The 17,161-nt window shown below is 40.3% G+C and overlaps 1 protein-coding gene and 2 long non-coding RNA genes across 4 annotated transcripts in view; 2 read left to right on the forward strand and 1 right to left on the reverse strand.

The window, feature by feature from the left end:
- LOC138949514 (uncharacterized) overlaps positions 1–17,161 on the forward strand; it is a 725,664-nt gene that overhangs the window by 81,582 nt on the left and 626,921 nt on the right. The window lies entirely within an intron of this gene.
- On the forward strand, positions 1,838–9,312 carry LOC138949505 (uncharacterized). The gene is made up of 3 exons (XR_011450308.1): positions 1,838–3,056; positions 5,973–6,051; positions 7,084–9,312. It is a non-coding gene; the product is annotated as an uncharacterized lncRNA (long non-coding RNA).
- On the reverse strand, positions 11,650–16,153 carry LOC138949506 (uncharacterized). Its single transcript, XR_011450309.1, has 2 exons — positions 15,153–16,153; positions 11,650–13,468 (listed from the first exon to the last, which is right to left on the reverse strand). It is a non-coding gene; the product is annotated as an uncharacterized lncRNA (long non-coding RNA).

The raw sequence follows: 17,161 nt of genomic DNA on the forward strand, positions 1-17,161 counted from the left end.
CAAAGGAAATGTTGGGTATAATGTCAAACATTATACTTACATTCCCGTTTCAGCATGCTCTTCCGTAGAAAGACTCTCTGGGCTTTGTCATGCTTACGATTTCGCCAAAAGTACTTTGAACACACCCCTGACGTAAAATTCAACGAGCATTTTTTGTCACTTGCCGGTCGGATTTGGTGCCCAATTTCAACTTTGCAGTATCCCAGGGTTGTTTCTGGTCCACCGAATTTTTTTTTCGATAACTTTTTTCCCCAGGGTTCATTCATCATCTAACATAACTTTTTAGCTAAATCTAACCATAAGATTATTGAAAAAATGCAAAAATGTAGACGACCACCTTTAAAGGCCCACTTCGCTTCCCGTAAACCATCAGTTTCTGGTCACAGACACTGTCAGGCTTTTACACCTTTTCATTTAAACCCTTACCGCTAGAGAACATCCTAGGTGCCCTCCATAAAGAGTGATTATTTTCACAGAATTTAGTTTTGCGTGGCCAGCCGGTTTTACTTTAAGGGGTTACTTGCGTGTTCAAATCGCTCGACATAAACATTACACATTTTGTGCACAGGTTCCTCTAAGCAATATGGACACAACTGTGCAAAGAAAAAAGGTGGCAGCCTTATTAACCTTTTTTTTGAATTTTTTTACTGGGGGTTGTCAAGTACGATTTTGCGAAAAACACTGCGATTCTTAACAGGATCCCAACTGACATAATTAGCTCTACAAATGATAAATGAAACATTAGTTTGTGTAGATAAATGAATGGAGAGTATAACTTTATCATAAAACGGTACTTATCAACGTGCATTTTCAGAAAATGATCGAGGTTTCTCGAGGGCGTACACATAAAATGATCACTCCTTTAGTAGTAAAAACGTATTTTTAAAAAATTCGCTCGACAGAACATAACTGAACTTGAACACAGCTAAGTTCACTGTATACAGATACAATACCTGTGAACAAAATAAGTTGTTGCCTTATTGTCTGCTTCACAATTATTCCCGTACCAACCCCACCCCCATATCTTGACTGACAAAAAGGATAAAAAGAAATAATTTGGGAGCGCTGTAGGTCAGTTGGTAGAGCGCTGGACTTGTGATACATGAGTTTGAATCAGGGTGAAGGGTTGGGGGTCGGAACATTTGTGTGCAAAGTTTCATGGAGATCTGTCCAGTAAATTTCTTTGAATCGCACACCACACACACACACACACACACACACACACACACACACACACACATACACACACACACACACACACATATATACACCAGGGTAGATCAGTTAGTTTGTAAGGGGGGTGTTTTTAGAATTCAAGAGTGTAAATCGAGGTCGCAGAGCGCCCGAGACTGATCAAGGGGCACACGCCCCCCCCTCCCCCTTAAAGTGTAACTTAACAAGCAAAAAGAAAAAACATCGTTCAGCAACCTTTACACTTTGATATGAAGAAGGGCCTCATATACTGTCGAACTGCGAAAAAAAAAAAAAAAAATTCTCTCACTCTGACACTGTTTGACGGACATGTGAAGTGCGCGCCAGGAACGACAATCTTCTTAGTTTACCTGATTAATGCCCTTAATTTTTGGTTCTGGTACTTTCAGTTCCGGCTGTTGTCATCAATCTACCAAAATAAAAGATCAAACGGAGTTTTCGATTTTTATTTCATGGTTCAGAAAAAATATTGCTTATTTTCTGAAGTCAACCGTTTTAGCGAATCTTTCTTTGATTCTTAAAAGTCATTTCAGATTTTTGAAAAATAGTTAACGGTTAGTAATTACCAATATATCGTAAACAAACATATCGATAGGTTTTGGTAAGAAGACACAAGTGCGATGAATGTGGTATACAGTATTTTTGTGGTAAGTAAGGATGCATTTCTTTGCTGTAAGCACATTTACAATGCACATTTAATCTGTTTAGCAACATAAACGAAAGCATGGTACAGTGCCGCTTGTTTGTGGTCTATCTTTTCGAGGCAGATGCGTAACAATTAGGGTCTCAGTTGGAAAAAGCTGCTCGGAACTAGAGCAGATTTGGCTTGGGTTCTTTGAGTGTGAATGATCGACGAGTGGCTTGACATTTTTAACGAATCATTACTGTAGCCTACTTGAAACCATCATCTGTTTCTGAATTTGTCATCAGTTATGATTGAGCAGTCTCATAGGAATCGTCCATAAAATGTTAAACCGAAAAAGGGCAGACGATTCTGAATCACACAGGCTGCTGTACAAAATCAGATCTAAAACGATATTTTGAACTGCGACGTCTGCGTAAATGCCCTGTAACAAAATACCTTGTCCTGGTCATGTGTATACACATCAGCTTCTATTGGGAAGATCAGTATTTTATATTAATCACAAATACAAGATTAGAAATAGTTCTGAAGATCGCCTTTGATTTCAGTTTCAGCGGCAAACTAGCAGATCTGTCCAAACCGGCATCGTTTCATGGTTGAAACTTGAATAATCCCAAATAGATCTGAGTGGGGGTAAGTTTTATAGTATTTCAATTTTTTACGGCAGTTTTATTTAAAGATAGTGTAGTGGATGTCTCTGGTGAAGACTACAGTTATATGAATTTTTTGTTGTAATATTAAAATGATTGTTCTTTATTTACACAATTGAATAATTTGTATTTATTTGTTTGCAGATGACGGCATACTGAGTGCTCCAAGAACATACGCCTGCTGGCATTTTGTGTCTTTTCTGAAGACGTCGAGGCAAGCAGAAGTCACGGTCCTGGCCACACACACACAATGACATGAACAAGAAATGATATTTTTTCATTGGCATATCCAGTATTAAAACTTTATTACCATGCAAACACAACGATTAGAATTTAGAGAAGGTCATCGGTCACACACACACACACACCACGGACTTACATTACCTGGACAGCTGTCTTCGCGCCAGCTGCTCTTTGTCTCTGTTAATAACTGGCTTGAGCGGTCAAGGTCACCAAATGACTGAGTCGCTTACTTCCGGCGAATGCTCGAAATGGCGTTCAGAGAGAATTCTGATGCAGCGATGGATCCTTTTATTGAGCAGATAATCAATGTAAGTTTGCTTGTTTTTATTACAAAAGTGAGTTTCAGAATGAGTGGTTTGTAGGAGTATTGTGAATCACTGATTCAATTACCAAACTGAAGTTGACAAGTGCATGTGTCACGGAACGCGAGTGACTGACTGACTCGAGAAGTACGAGTTGCCACGTTTTTGTTGTTGTTTATTTTTTTTAAAGATTATGAGAAGTTAAAATGTTTTGATGTGGCATTTCGTACGTCAGTTCACAAGAAACTTGTTTTGGTTGTAGCTAACGATTCCAATCCATTTCCTAAACATAACTAGAGCGAGAGAGAGGAATTGTAACTGTGTAAGAAAAGAAAAAGAAAAAAGGGGAGTTCTGATCACAGATGTTTGTGTTCTGACAACAATATGCAGTCTAAGAATTTTCATTTGTTTCTGAGAAGAGGGCAGTGCAAAAGGACAGCTTACGGCCTTAGGTGAAATTGAATTGCTTTCAGATTCAGTATCTTATATGCATATGAGGAGCCACAAGCACTTTGATAAAAAAAAAGAGAAGTCAAGGAACGAGACTTTGTACTACCACAGACTGATGTCCCATTAAATTGAAATTGAATAATTACCATTTTTCAGTTATCTCAAACTTAACTACGTTTTTGTTATTTACTGATTTTTGACTTTTGGCTTGGGTACGGCCAAGTCAAAAAGGTGGGAAAGGTTAGAAATAGTCATAACAAGTTCACTTTTGGGTCTTTTTCAAATCTGTTTGCTGCATCTTTTCAGTGACCATTGTGGCTATGCACTGACACACAAAAAAGTGGAGAAAGGGGAGAAATGAAGATTTTTTCTTACTACATCACAGTCAGGGATTGTTGACATGTACATTGTCAAGAGGTCAAAACAAATTTTAAAAGCTGTTGGACACTGCACTAGTGTTGCTTTAATCAAGGCGAGTCTGGAACAATAGGTCCACCCCACCAAAAAGTCAACATGGAATTAGTTATGATTTTTCAGCCTTTTGGCTTGGGTACGGCCAAGTCAAAAAGGTGGGAAAGGTTAGAAATAGTCATAACAAGTTCACTTTTGGGTCTTTTTCAAATCTGTTTGCTGCATCTTTTCTGTGACCATTGTGGCTATGCACTGACACACACAAAAATGGAGAAAGGGGAGAAATGAAGATTTTTTCTTACTACATCACAGTCAGGGATTGTTGACATGTACATTGTCAAGAGGTCAAAACAAATTTTAAAGGCTGTTGGACACTGCACTAGTGTTGCTCTAATCAAGGCGAGTCTGGAACAATAGGTCCACCCCACCATAAAGTCAACATGGAATTAGTTATGATTTTTTTAGCCTTTTGGCTTGGGTACGGCCAAGTCAAAAAGGTGAGAGAGGTTACAAATAGCCATAACAAGTTCAGTTTGGGGTCTTTTTGAAACCTGTTTGATGCATCTTGTCTGTGACCATTGTGGCTATGCACTCAAAGTCAAAAAAGTGCAGAAAGGTGACAAATGAAGATTTTTCCTTCTTACAAGACAATGTGTGATTTGGCACATATTTGCCTCAGTCTTTATCAAGAGCCTGTCTAACCCACTTTGAAGCTGTTGGAGACTGCAGTAATGTTCCTTACATCAAGGCGAGTGCACAATGGTGCATTTCTAACCCCCCCCCCCCTAATGTTCACTTTGATATCAATCAATCAATAGATATTCAGTCACAGTTTAACTAACTCATTCACCCTGATCACTCACTCATCCTGTTCTATTGTAGTTGTGCTAAGTTTGGTTTGCAGACTTTATTCTTTTTCCCAAATTTCTGTCCTCATGGCATCAAGTGGTTTTGTTCATAAATACCCCCCTCCCCCCTCCACACACACTTCATACTATTAACACACATATTTCTTAATAAGTTATAATCTATAATTGCGATAGCGATAGGTACGTTCTCTGTTAAAACTAAAAGTATTGACCGTTTAATTATTTAATTACCAAGTTTTAAACTGTGACCACTATTGTTAATGGGGAACTCCAGAGCCAAATGACGTGAGCAAATCTTGGCTTTGTCTGGATTGAAGCTGCCGTCAGCGCGATTTATGGCATGGATCAACTAGCACGCCATTTGTTTTGGTCAACACTGACTCCAGCCTTCGGAAGTTTGACGAAAGAAAGCCCTCTACATTTCCTTTGCGTCGTGTGGCATCCAAAAATACAGCAGTTTGAACCGCTTCCCTTGCACATAAATGCCATTTTTCGCGAAGTAGCATCAGGACCGAAACACGCCAAAGCCGATGTCGGCCATTAACCGGAAGAAGCGGGTACCGCGCGTCAGGTGGGTGTGTCAACAGTCCACTTATTCGACCTTGACCCTAAGACAGCCGTCCATCTCATGTACGTCCGTGCACACACACACTGGGCGGATCCGGAGGGGGGTTCCGGGGTTTCCGGACCACTTAGGAGCCGGCCTTTGTATTCTAAGTGACGATTTTGGAAAGAAGTTGGCTAATTAGTTTGCTCAGGTTGCGCCAGATCGATCAATTGTCCTTGTTGTGATTCAAATTGTTCTTCTTAATAAATTTACTTTTTTGGAAGGTGTATTAGGGGATGTTTCTTGGCTGATTGATCCATTTTTCTTGTTTTTATCAACATTTGTCGGAACCCCCCCCCCCCCCCCCCCCCCCCCCCAAGGAGGTTGAACGCTTCGCGTCTTCAACTAAACGCTTCGCGTCGTCAAATTATCCCTAAAAGAAATTTGGAAACTCCCCCTTAAAAATGATGTGATCCGCCCCTGCACACACGCAAACACACACAAATAGAGAAGTAATAAATGGATACAGTTTTTCTTTATTTAAATTACAATCAGATGTGGTCGTAGAACAGGCACTGTAAACAAAACCTAGCATGATATACCACTTGTGTGATGTTTCGGTCAATATCTTTATTTTCCTTTCAGAAATACATTGGCGTTTTGAATGTCAAGGGAAGTGATACAAATGCTGCAGCGGGCTATCAAGAACGCGAAGGCAAACAAGGTAAATACCTACATCTGACATTAGTTTACTTATTAACTCTTTCTATTCTGGCCATTATCTCCCCAGTCTCTCCCCAGAAACTGGCCATTTGCATGGGTTTGCAAAACAAAATTCTAAAAAATAAACAAAACAAGATGCAGCTTTCAAACTCATAGGTTTTATTGTGAATATATTGCTAAAACATATGCCAAAGTTTGGTTTCATTGTTGTGAAAAAAATAAAAATATGATGTCCAGAATTTATGGGTATATTTTACGCAATACGAAAAAGGGGGTATGTATTTTGACTTAGAATGACTTAGAAGCATTTTTCCTTATGAAGGCTCTGTTTGCAACAAAACTGTTTCTGTTTACTTGTATGAAGATTGTGCTAACACAAAAACATAACAAATACCAACTGATTTTCCATTTGGTGGTCATGTAAGCATTGTGAACATGTCCGAAAAATCTATAAAATTAATGCAATGTCATTGTATGAAGCCAGAACAATCACTAACTTACATAGTTGGTCACACAATTACCCATCACTGAACAATAAATCGAAGTCGGGTGGATTCAATGACTAAAGCAGTAAAGGCTTTGAAAAAACCCTCATCACAAAACATCCCCCCCCCCCCCCCCAAAAAAAGGAAATAAAATAGTTTGTGTATATAGCGCAGTAAACACCATGCAGGTACAAGCAAAGATTTGACAGTGATTATAGACTATTATCCTTGTTTAATATAGCACACATTTTCTAGTTTTAATCTCTGTCTCTCTGTCTCTCTGTCTCTCTGTCTCTCTGTCTCTCTCTCTCTCTCTCTCTCTCTCTCTCTGGAAAGTAATTTATTGACCTGTGGGTTATTTGCGTTTGTATACACATTGGTGATTCGTAAACTATGTTGAAAGAGATTGTCAAACAATATTATATGGGGTGTCTTAAAAAAATGTATATCAACAAAATCTGTCATTATTATCAGGCACACGGTTTTAACAAAGCTATGTCACGGAATCAACATAAGTGGCTTAAAAAGTCGTGTTTTTGTGTGTGCAGGATATTCGCTAGGACAGGACCTCAAGCTGAACCAGCACAACAGCGATGCATTCTTCCATGGCTTCCACAAAAGTCTTTCACCTATAGCGGGCATTGCATACAGATAGTCCAAAGAGGGTTAGGGTTACCCTAACCCTCCTTTTTAAAAATTCTTTAGACCAATTATCCCTCTGTTCCCATGTTAAACATGGAATAATTCTGGACAAATGCGAGAACGTTAGCTTTTTTTATTTTTTTGAGTCACTTGAGAAAAAGTGACTCTATGTAATCGGTCAGTGTTAGTCTGTCCGGCCGGCCGTCCGGCCGGCCGTCCGTAGACACCACCTTAACGTTGGACTTTTCTCGGAAACTATCAAAGCGATCGGGCTCATATTTTGTTTAGTCGTGACCTCCAATGACCTCTACACTTTAACGATGGTTTCGTTGACCTTTGACCTTTTTCAAGGTCACAGGTCAGCGTCAAAGGAAAAATTAGACATTTTATATCTTTGACAAAGTTCATCGGATGTGATTGAAACTTTGTAGGATTATTCTTTACATCAAAGTATTTACATCTGTAGCCTTTTACGAACGTTATCAGAAAAACAAGGGAGATAACTAGCCTTTTCTGTTCGGCAACACACAACTTAACGTTGGGCTTTTCTCGGAAACTATAAAAGTGACCGGGCTCAAATTTTATGTGAACGTGACTCATTGTGTTGTGAAAAGCAATTTCTTCCTGTCCATCTGATGCCTCATATAATATTCAGAACTGCGAAAGTGACTCGATCGAGCGTTTGCTCTTCTTGGTTTTTTTATCATTTTACTTATCATTAAAACTTGTTTAGATTTCGATTCGTAAACCATTTACAGTAATCCTTTGTTTTTTAACTTTGTTCATCTTACCACAGTCACTTCGTTGTTTAGATTTATCATTAAATTTGTTACCATTATGCAGGAAAAATGTAGAATAAAACCAGGAGAGCTTTCGGTAGAAGATATTTCCTGTGTCAAAAGTTGATGCTTATTCTGATTGATGGGTGCTCCAAACTAAGTTATTTTGACTGCCTTATTCGAATTCATTTCCAAGACAGGGCTGAGAAGTGGAGAAGCTTAGGAGAGTATCGTAAAAATTGTCTGGGTGTTTATGCAAAACTTTCGAATATGTCAGATTTTACTTTAGAGATTTTAAATACTGTTAACTGACAGAAATGCTATAACTTCTACACCAATTGACTGGATAACTTCATATTCAGCATACTTAAACTTGATTTTATGCATGTGCAGTTCACAAAGTGGCAAATTTGTAGGTTAAATTATCTAACTTTTGCATCACCAATGACACCAACGCTTTCGTGTCTGAGGATTGCCCTGAACCTAGCTGTAACTGCATGCTTTCTTCAGGTCATCGATAGCCTGGGGATTGAAGGGGATGTTTTTACATACTCAGACATTCAAAATAATCAAAAAGGTAAAAGCCTGAAGGGTTTAAATTAGGTAAAAATGGCTACCGCTCAATGTCAAAACTCGTTCTGTTTAGTCGACCCCCGAATTTGGAGAAAAAATTAAAATTGCACAAAAGTCAATTTACAAAATTGCCACTTACTGGAAAGGCAGAACATAAACTGAAGTTAATGAATACCATATATGAAATAATTGGTTCAACAGATGCAGAAGTAATTTGCATGGTTGTGGGTGTCCTTTTTAGGGGGGTCAACCCTGTAGAAGAGACGATTTTCTTTAATTATCAATCCGTAATATATATTGTTTGTTATGCATACAAGATTAACATTGACAAATACTTCAAGACTCCTCATTGATCTTAAGAAATGTTGTGGTTTGTTTTGTTACTGACTGATTCACTTTCTATTCACTTTACTCTACATAAGTCACGACAAGAAAAGCAAGGGAGGTAATTTCTTCGGAAGAGGTAATTCTCTCCCCTCAGAACGATTGTTGTAGTTTGTTTGATTTTGTTCCCTTCTAATAAGTATCATTTAAAATAGATCTTTACATCTTGATGTGAAAGGCGCAGTACCCCCCTCCCCCCAGGATGTTAAATTCTAGGTTGTGTCCATGTAAAATCCTGATCCTAGTCAAGATCCGAGTTGGTTTGTCATGCAACTGTGCCTCTTTATGCCACTCAATTAGACATACTTTGCAATCCATAATTGCACGAAACTAAGTACAGGAAATACGTTGTTGTCGTGTTTTTAATATTACATAATGAAATAAAAAATGTCACAACTGGTTTCGTGTTGGGCTTTCTCTCTCTGTCTGAATCTCATAATTACTTCCTTCTGAGGCCTGAAATGTGTTGCAGGCATTGTTCAGCTTACATTTATTGTTACAATTTTTGTGGATATGTTATTAAGTGTGTCTGTGTTTCTATCATTCGTTATCAGTGTGGTTAAAAAAAAAAGCACACGTCAAAGTAATTTACCCTTCATCATTATCAAAACATGCAGATACAGGTAATAAATATTTGTGATACTTTAAACAAATACAATGTTTGTTTGTTGCGTCTTTTCTTTTTTTCAGAGCAAACACACATCGTATTTGTTCAAACGTGTATATTCTGCACTTTCTAATACCCTGCATGATTCTCCAAATCAAGAATAATGAAAAGTCGTCTAATAGCCCTGCAGCACTCACACGAACATGATAGAAGCTTGCATGCATGCACCCAGGCTCGCTGTCTTCGGCAAAAAGAGCTTACCGTTGGATCTTCGCTCAGACAAATGTAGCTGTCTTGTCCACTTGCTCCTGTCGCATAGATCTGCAATGTGCAACATCATCTTTGATTAATAAGTCTGAGGCACAGACAAACACACACGCGCGCACATTTGCGAGAGAATGCACGTCAGTCTATTCAATCAAACAGTATAAAAACATACCACAGACGTGGTGGTGGAAACTTTATTGAGTCACTTGAGAAAAAGTGACTCTATGTAATCGGTCAGTGTTAGTCTGTCCGGCCGGCCGGCCGTCCGGCCTGCCGTCCGGCCGGCCGTCCGTAGACACCACCTTAACGTTGGACTTTTCTCGGAAACTATCAAAGCGATCGGGCTCATATTTTGTTTAGTCGTGACCTCCAATGACCTCTACACTTTAACGATGGTTTCGTTGACCTTTGACCTTTTTCAAGGTCACAGGTCAGCGTCAAAGGAAAAATTAGACATTTTATATCTTTGACAAAGTTCATCGGATGTGATTGAAACTTTGTAGGATTATTCTTTACATCAAAGTATTTACATCTGTAGCCTTTTACGAACGTTATCAGAAAAACAAGGGAGATAACTAGCCTTTTCTGTTCGGCAACACACAACTTAACGTTGGGCTTTTCTCGGAAACTATAAAAGTGACCGGGCTCAAATTTTATGTGAACGTGACTCATTGTGTTGTGAATAGCAATTTCTTCCTGTCCATCTGATGCCTCATATAATATTCAGAACTGCGAAAGTGACTCGATCGAGCGTTTGCTCTTCTTGTTTTTATAAAGATCCCAGGGTCACAGCGAAAGCCTCAGGCCTTGGAAACACGAATACATGCATGCAAAAATATGAAGCCCGGGTGTCCGTTCGGCCAACAGCCAAAAAAGTAACCATTTCAGCACTGACCCAAGACGACCCAACCCGGTCCCTAGCCCATTTCAGGTCTCCTCTAGCAGCCGGCAGCCAGCTGTCTACATCCCCCCCCCCCCCCGCATTTTTGACTCACATGCGAAGCAAAAGTGAGTCTATGTACTCACCCGAGTCGTCCGTCCGTCCGTCCGTCCGGACGTCCGGACGTCCGGACGTCCGGAAAACTTTAACGTTGGATATTTCTTGGACACTATTCAGTCTATCAGTACCAAATTTGGTAAGATGGTGTATGATGACGAGGCCCCAAAAAACATACATAGCATCTTGACCTTGCTTCAAGGTCAAGGTCGCAGGGGCCATAAATGTTGTCTAAAAAACAGCTATTTTTCACATTTTCTCTGAAGTTTTTGAGATTGAATACCTCACCTATATATGTGACCGGATCTGACAAAATGGTAGATAACCCGATTTTTGGAAAATTTTAGATATGCATATCATCTGAAAGCTTAGAAAACAAGCTTTCATGTGATGTTTGAATGAAAAGGATACTCCCAAAAATGAAGACTCAGGAGCAGTTTGAAATACGGGTATTAATGGCGGCCATTTTGAGGAAATTGGATTAAAGTTTGGACACATTCAACAGCGAAGAGTCCCTAGCAACCATGCTTAAATTTCGTTCTAATGGAATAAAATGTGTACAGAGTACACTAAACAACAGTGTTATGCTTGTTTCCATGGTGATTTTGCATCACTGTAGGATTTGTGAGATTTTTAAAGTACAGTTGATAGTGTGATTCGAGAAACCAAATAGGTCTCACCAAAATAGTAGTCAAAATTATCCATGCTCTTCCATAAAATACATAATGCTTTTAAGCCATGTGCAACTTAAACCTTCTCTCAAATAATTCATTGTCTTAGTTTGTAAAGCATAAGCTTGATATTTTAAGTATTAGGCCCTATTATTAAAGTTCATTTTTACGAACCGAAACAATAAGTCACAGAGTACTGATCTCACTTGGGTTTTATTTGTGGTTACTTGAGTGAACTTAAATATGAACGATACATCAATCTCATTAAAACATGAATATTTCAAACGAATCAGAATGGTTGAAGTCGATTGTTCTCCATACAATAAATATACAATTTAATTGAAGATAAAACTAAGGAAAAAGTAGTGCAAGCAAAATTTTCCCACTGAAAACCGAAACAGAAAAGAGAGAGAGAGAGAGAGAGAGAGAGAGAGAGAGAGAGAGAGAGAGAGAGAGAGAGAGAGAGAGAGAGAGGGAGAGAGGGAGAGGGGGGGGGGTGCAGCTTTGAGTCTAGAAGGCAACAGCTGTAACTGTCAGAGAACCAGGTCGAACAGACGAATGTACTGGCAAATACTTTGAACAGAGGTAAGTTTATAATCTAATAATTTTTGTATCAGCATTTTGCTTTGCTATTCCTTACCGTTATCCTTCAACTACACACTACAGGTTTGAAAGCAAAGAGTCTCAATAATCCTGATTCACAAGTCAATCCAAATAATAAACACAATGAACTTCATGATTGCACAGATCTGAAGTCAAGCCAGTTCCATTATTTAAAATGTCATCCTTAAACTTGAAAACATTTACTGCCACAAAGTCCCGGTAGCATCACAGTGTGTAGCCAATGTAGTGTACACAAAAATGTACTACAATATAAACCATATACTATGAGTAGATAGAAAGCAGGTTAGTTGGGGGGGGGGGGGGGGGGTGGACACATCACATCCCTCTTGTCCTCGCGCACAAACTCACGAATCTGGGGGAACAGGTATGTTTCTCGCTCACGCGAGAGTCCGGGGGTGGGCAGAATCAGTGGCATGTCTGCCAAGGCTCAGAAAGCTTCCCGGCTGACCAGCAGGTTCCGCTGCTCCTCAACTTCAGCCAGAGACATCTTCACAAAGACACAGTCAGGGTGCTGGTGTGACATTCTGAAGTGGGCAAACTTCAGCATGCCAGGCAGGCGCTTGAACGCTAGCTTGAGGAAGGTCTGCCAGTCGTACGTGTTGACAAGAGTAGAGCCATCCTCCCTGCCGACTAGCTGTGGAATGTTAACGTGGCTCACTGCTGTGCTCTCTCGCACGACCTCGCACAAATCATCGAGGCTGTCGGCAGGACACCTCGGATCGCCGGAAACTTCTTTAGCAGGCCAAAGGCCCAGTCGGGGGCAAACTTTGTATGCCCGGCTGGCATGAAGTGTACATTGATCTCTGTGTGAAGGCCTTTCATGACGCGCCAGATCAGGTACCACATTACAAAGTTATGTTTGTTCTGCCCTGAACAGTTGTCACAATGCAGACTGAGCACTTGCTCTCCTAGTCCGTATTTCTCGAAGAAGAAGTGGAAGTAGCTGATTACAGCAGTGGACCCTTTACTGCAGTTGACGCTTTTGTCGACAAGAAAGTTGACTTGTTGAGGGATGGCCTCACAGTTGACACAGAAGATGGCACATTTCCTCGGCACCAGGAAATACATTGGGCCCGGTTGTGCAGCGTTACTTGGAAGATGCACCTGCTGCGCAAAATCAAAGCTATAATGAACAGCAATGGGGCGTGAGTTTGGGGCAGTCTCCGTGAGAGCGGTCAATCCAATCCCCTGGACAGCCGTCTTGCACTGGGCTATTTCATCCTTGTAGAATTGACGCTCTGCAACCACTATACTCAAGTGTCGCTGTTGCTACAGCATAAGTTCACCCTTCTCTTCGTCGGTCAGGTTTGCACCGCGAAATATCTTGGTGTTGTTGCTTTGGCACCTCCAACACAAATCCGTCATTGGTCTGCATAACTTGAGGGTGTCCTGGAACAAATTAATATCAATCATCACATAACACGATCACTCACTTTCCTTTGCTAATAGTTGGTCAATAATAGGTGTGACTTGTAATAATTCTATCTTTGATATGTTATGACTAAAATTAATTGAATCTAGTTTTGAAGAAATACAAAAAATGTAGAAAAAAACGAATAACACACACACATTGAATGCACAGTGCCCTGCAGTGTCATTACAAATAAATCTGTAATTATTATTTATTTTTGAACACAAGCATACATAGCCAGCAGACGCCCAATCAGTACTAAAATTAGTGATACATAATACACAACTTACATTATGTTAAGGCAAAAAAAAAAAGGTCTGTTTACGGTAACATAGGCCAAAAAAATAGGGTCGGTAGGTCGGGATTATTAATATTTTTTTTTCTTCCAAAAAACCATATTTTTACGTTATTTTGCACAAAAAAACAAAAAAAAAGATTTATTTATTTATTATTTTTTTTCCAAATGCCAAAAAAAGTCTAGGGTTGCGCGAAAAAAATAGGGTCGGTCGGGTTACCGTAAACAGACTATTTTTTTTTGGTCTAAGGTAAACACAGAATCAGCAAACAAGAACAAAATAGCAACGCTGCAAAGACCTTGGAATCATGACATACATACACAAAATATTGGTTCACCCCGTCCCATGTATAGTCACATGCACCACACACCACATGCACACACACACACACACACACACACACACACACACACACATAATTATACACATGGCCAAACATTCACACACATTCACAGGCACACACACGGGAAAACACACGCTGCCTTCAGCACACACACACAGGCTACCAGTAAGTTCGTCACACGGTAGATTCGTCACCTATGACGAAGTTACCGGCAGGGGTGGGCGGATGTTTATGCTAAAGAGCTTATATATGCTTTCAGATGTTTGATTTGTGGGAGAGATTCAAGATTCACATTTTTTAGAGAGAGAGAGAGAGAGAGAGAGAGGGAGAGAGAGAGAGTGTGTGTGTGTGAGAGAGAGACTGAGAGAGAGAGAGAGGGAGAGAGAGAGTGTGTGTGTGTGTGTGAGAGAGAGAGAGAGAGACTGAGAGAGAGAGGGAGAGAGAGAGAGTGTGTGTGTGTGTGTGTGTGAGAGAGACTGAGAGAGAGAGGGAGAGAGAGAGTGTGTGTGTGTGTGTGTGTGTGTGAGTGAGAGAGAGAGAGAGAGAGAGAGAGAGAGAGAGAGAGAGAGAGACACGGACGTACATACACCCACATCCATGACACGCACGCACACACACGACACACACACGCACGTACACACGCACTGACAAACACTCACACACTGACCATCGCACATACACACACACACTAAAACGCACTGACATGACACACACACACACGCACGTACACACGCATAAACACTCACACACTCACTAACACACACACGACTTCAACCTCACTGTCAAGGAGGCAGAGAAACTCGGACTACTGTGGCGAAGTTACTGTGGCGAAGTTACCGGGACCGGTGACGAATCTACCGTGTGACGAACTTACTGGTAGCCCACACACACACACACACACACACACACATTCTTTGAAAATGAGAAGCACATCCGGCATACAATCATGTGCAGTCATTCAAAACATGGAGGAAAACAACACCTGAAGAAATGATAGAAAAGGGGTAAGGAGTAAGAGCTTACCTTAATCTGTTTACAGTTACATGAAAACTGCCTCAGCATTCGTAGCAACTCTGGTGGCGGTACACCATTACAGTCGTCCATTTGCTCGTCGCCTGGTCCACTGATGCGAACAATGGGTTCCTCGATTTCTTCTCCGACATCGTCAAATTCCGATTCGGCCAGAAAAAAGTTGTCAGGCAGCTGGTTTTCAGTTCGACGTCGTTCGTCATCGTCGCTCTCACTGTCACAATCGCTTGACTCGCTATCGCCTTCTGGACGCTCACTACACTGATTCCCGTCAGAGAGAAAGTAATCGTCAATCAACGACTTCAATTCTTCTCCTTCCGCATCGAAAATGTTTCCTGCTTTGCAAGAATTTAGCAGAAACGCTAATCTTTTCTCCATGTTCGCAGTCAATCGCAACCATAGAATGATAGATCTATGATCGCAACATACGAACACAAGCGATAGAGCGGCATTACTTCCCTTTAAGACCGCTTCGACCAATCACGAGTGCTGTTTCAGCCGAGAACGGACATTGTTACCAAGGAAGTTTTTGAAAGTGACTTCTGATTGGTAGAAGCCTCTTTCTTGTGTACGCCCAAAGAATTGCGTGTTAAACCAGAGATACTGTAGCAGATCTCTGGTTAAACTTCATGGTTAGCCAACATGATTTAACCTAGAAGCTGGTTTAAGAATAGACACAGTGACCTTTCGAACGCTATACGACATGATGGGGTTCTGTAAAGGATTATGCTGTCATTCTTGTTGAAAAGTCGGTCAATTATAGCGTCCTTTGTCTTTATTTAGAGCATGGTAGGTTGATTAAATATCGATTTGGAGGCATTTATAAGCCACTGACATCCAAAAACAGGCAAATATGTGTGTAGAAGTGTCAAAACTATCCCCAAATGCCAACAACCCAATTCTCCCATAATTGACCTACATTGGTATATTCAATGTATCTCAAAAGAGGTTCCCGCGGCTTATCTACCATTTTGTCAGATCCGGTCACATATGATATATAGGGCAAAGTAAGCCCCATCTTTTGATACCAGTTTGGTTTACCTTGCTTCAAGGTCAAGGTCACAGGAGCTCTTCAAAGTTGGATTGTATACATATTTTGAAGTGACCTTGACCCTGAACTATGGAAGATAACTGTTTCAAACTTAAAAATTATGTGGGGCACATGTTATGCTTTCATCATGAGACACATTTGGTCACATATGATCAAGGTCAAGGTCACTTTGACCCTTATGAAATGTGACCAAAATAAGGTAGTGAACCACTAAAAGTGACCATATCTCATGGTAGAAAGAGCCAATAAGCACCATTGTACTTCCTATGTCTTGAATTAACAGCTTTGTGTTGCATGACCTTGGATGACCTTGACCTTGGGTCAAGGTCACATGTATTTTGGTAGGAAAAATGTGTAAAGCAGTTCTTAGTGTATGATGTCATTGCTAGGTTTAGTTACCCTAAAGGTCGAGGTCAAGCATGTGAGTCGTATGGGCTTTGCCCTTCTTGTTATTTTTTATTTTCATACAAAGCCGGGTTTTCCCGTGTAACATGCCCCTAATGGCTTTGCCGTGAGGGCGTAAAACTTTCATTTTCTCCGGTGGTGGAAACTGGACATTCGCCGTATAACAAACTCAAGAGATTCATGTGTGTGTGTATGTTTAATCAAAAGTTCATCTTGGGCACATTCAGTCTGTATTGTAACAGGACCCATCCCGTAAAAACTTCGAACAGATCTATTAAATTCTGAAATCCTTGACAAGATTTTTTTCCAATCATCTGTATCTGACCGAAGTAAAAAAATTAAAAAAAAATTCAGCCAGTACACGCATCTACCCCCTCACACGACAATACATATGTGGCGAAAAAAGGAATCGAGAGGGGGGGGGGGGGGAATAAATTAGATCCAGAAATAATTCCACTTCATCATTCCAAAATTTAAGTGTGAAGTGATCGGATACTGTGGTAAAGATACGTGCTTAGTATCACAACTGAAAATACAAGCCCTTGGG

Source organism: Littorina saxatilis, linkage group LG15, assembly GCF_037325665.1.
Source record: "Littorina saxatilis isolate snail1 linkage group LG15, US_GU_Lsax_2.0, whole genome shotgun sequence".
NCBI classification, from domain to species: Eukaryota; Metazoa; Mollusca; class Gastropoda; order Littorinimorpha; family Littorinidae; genus Littorina; species Littorina saxatilis.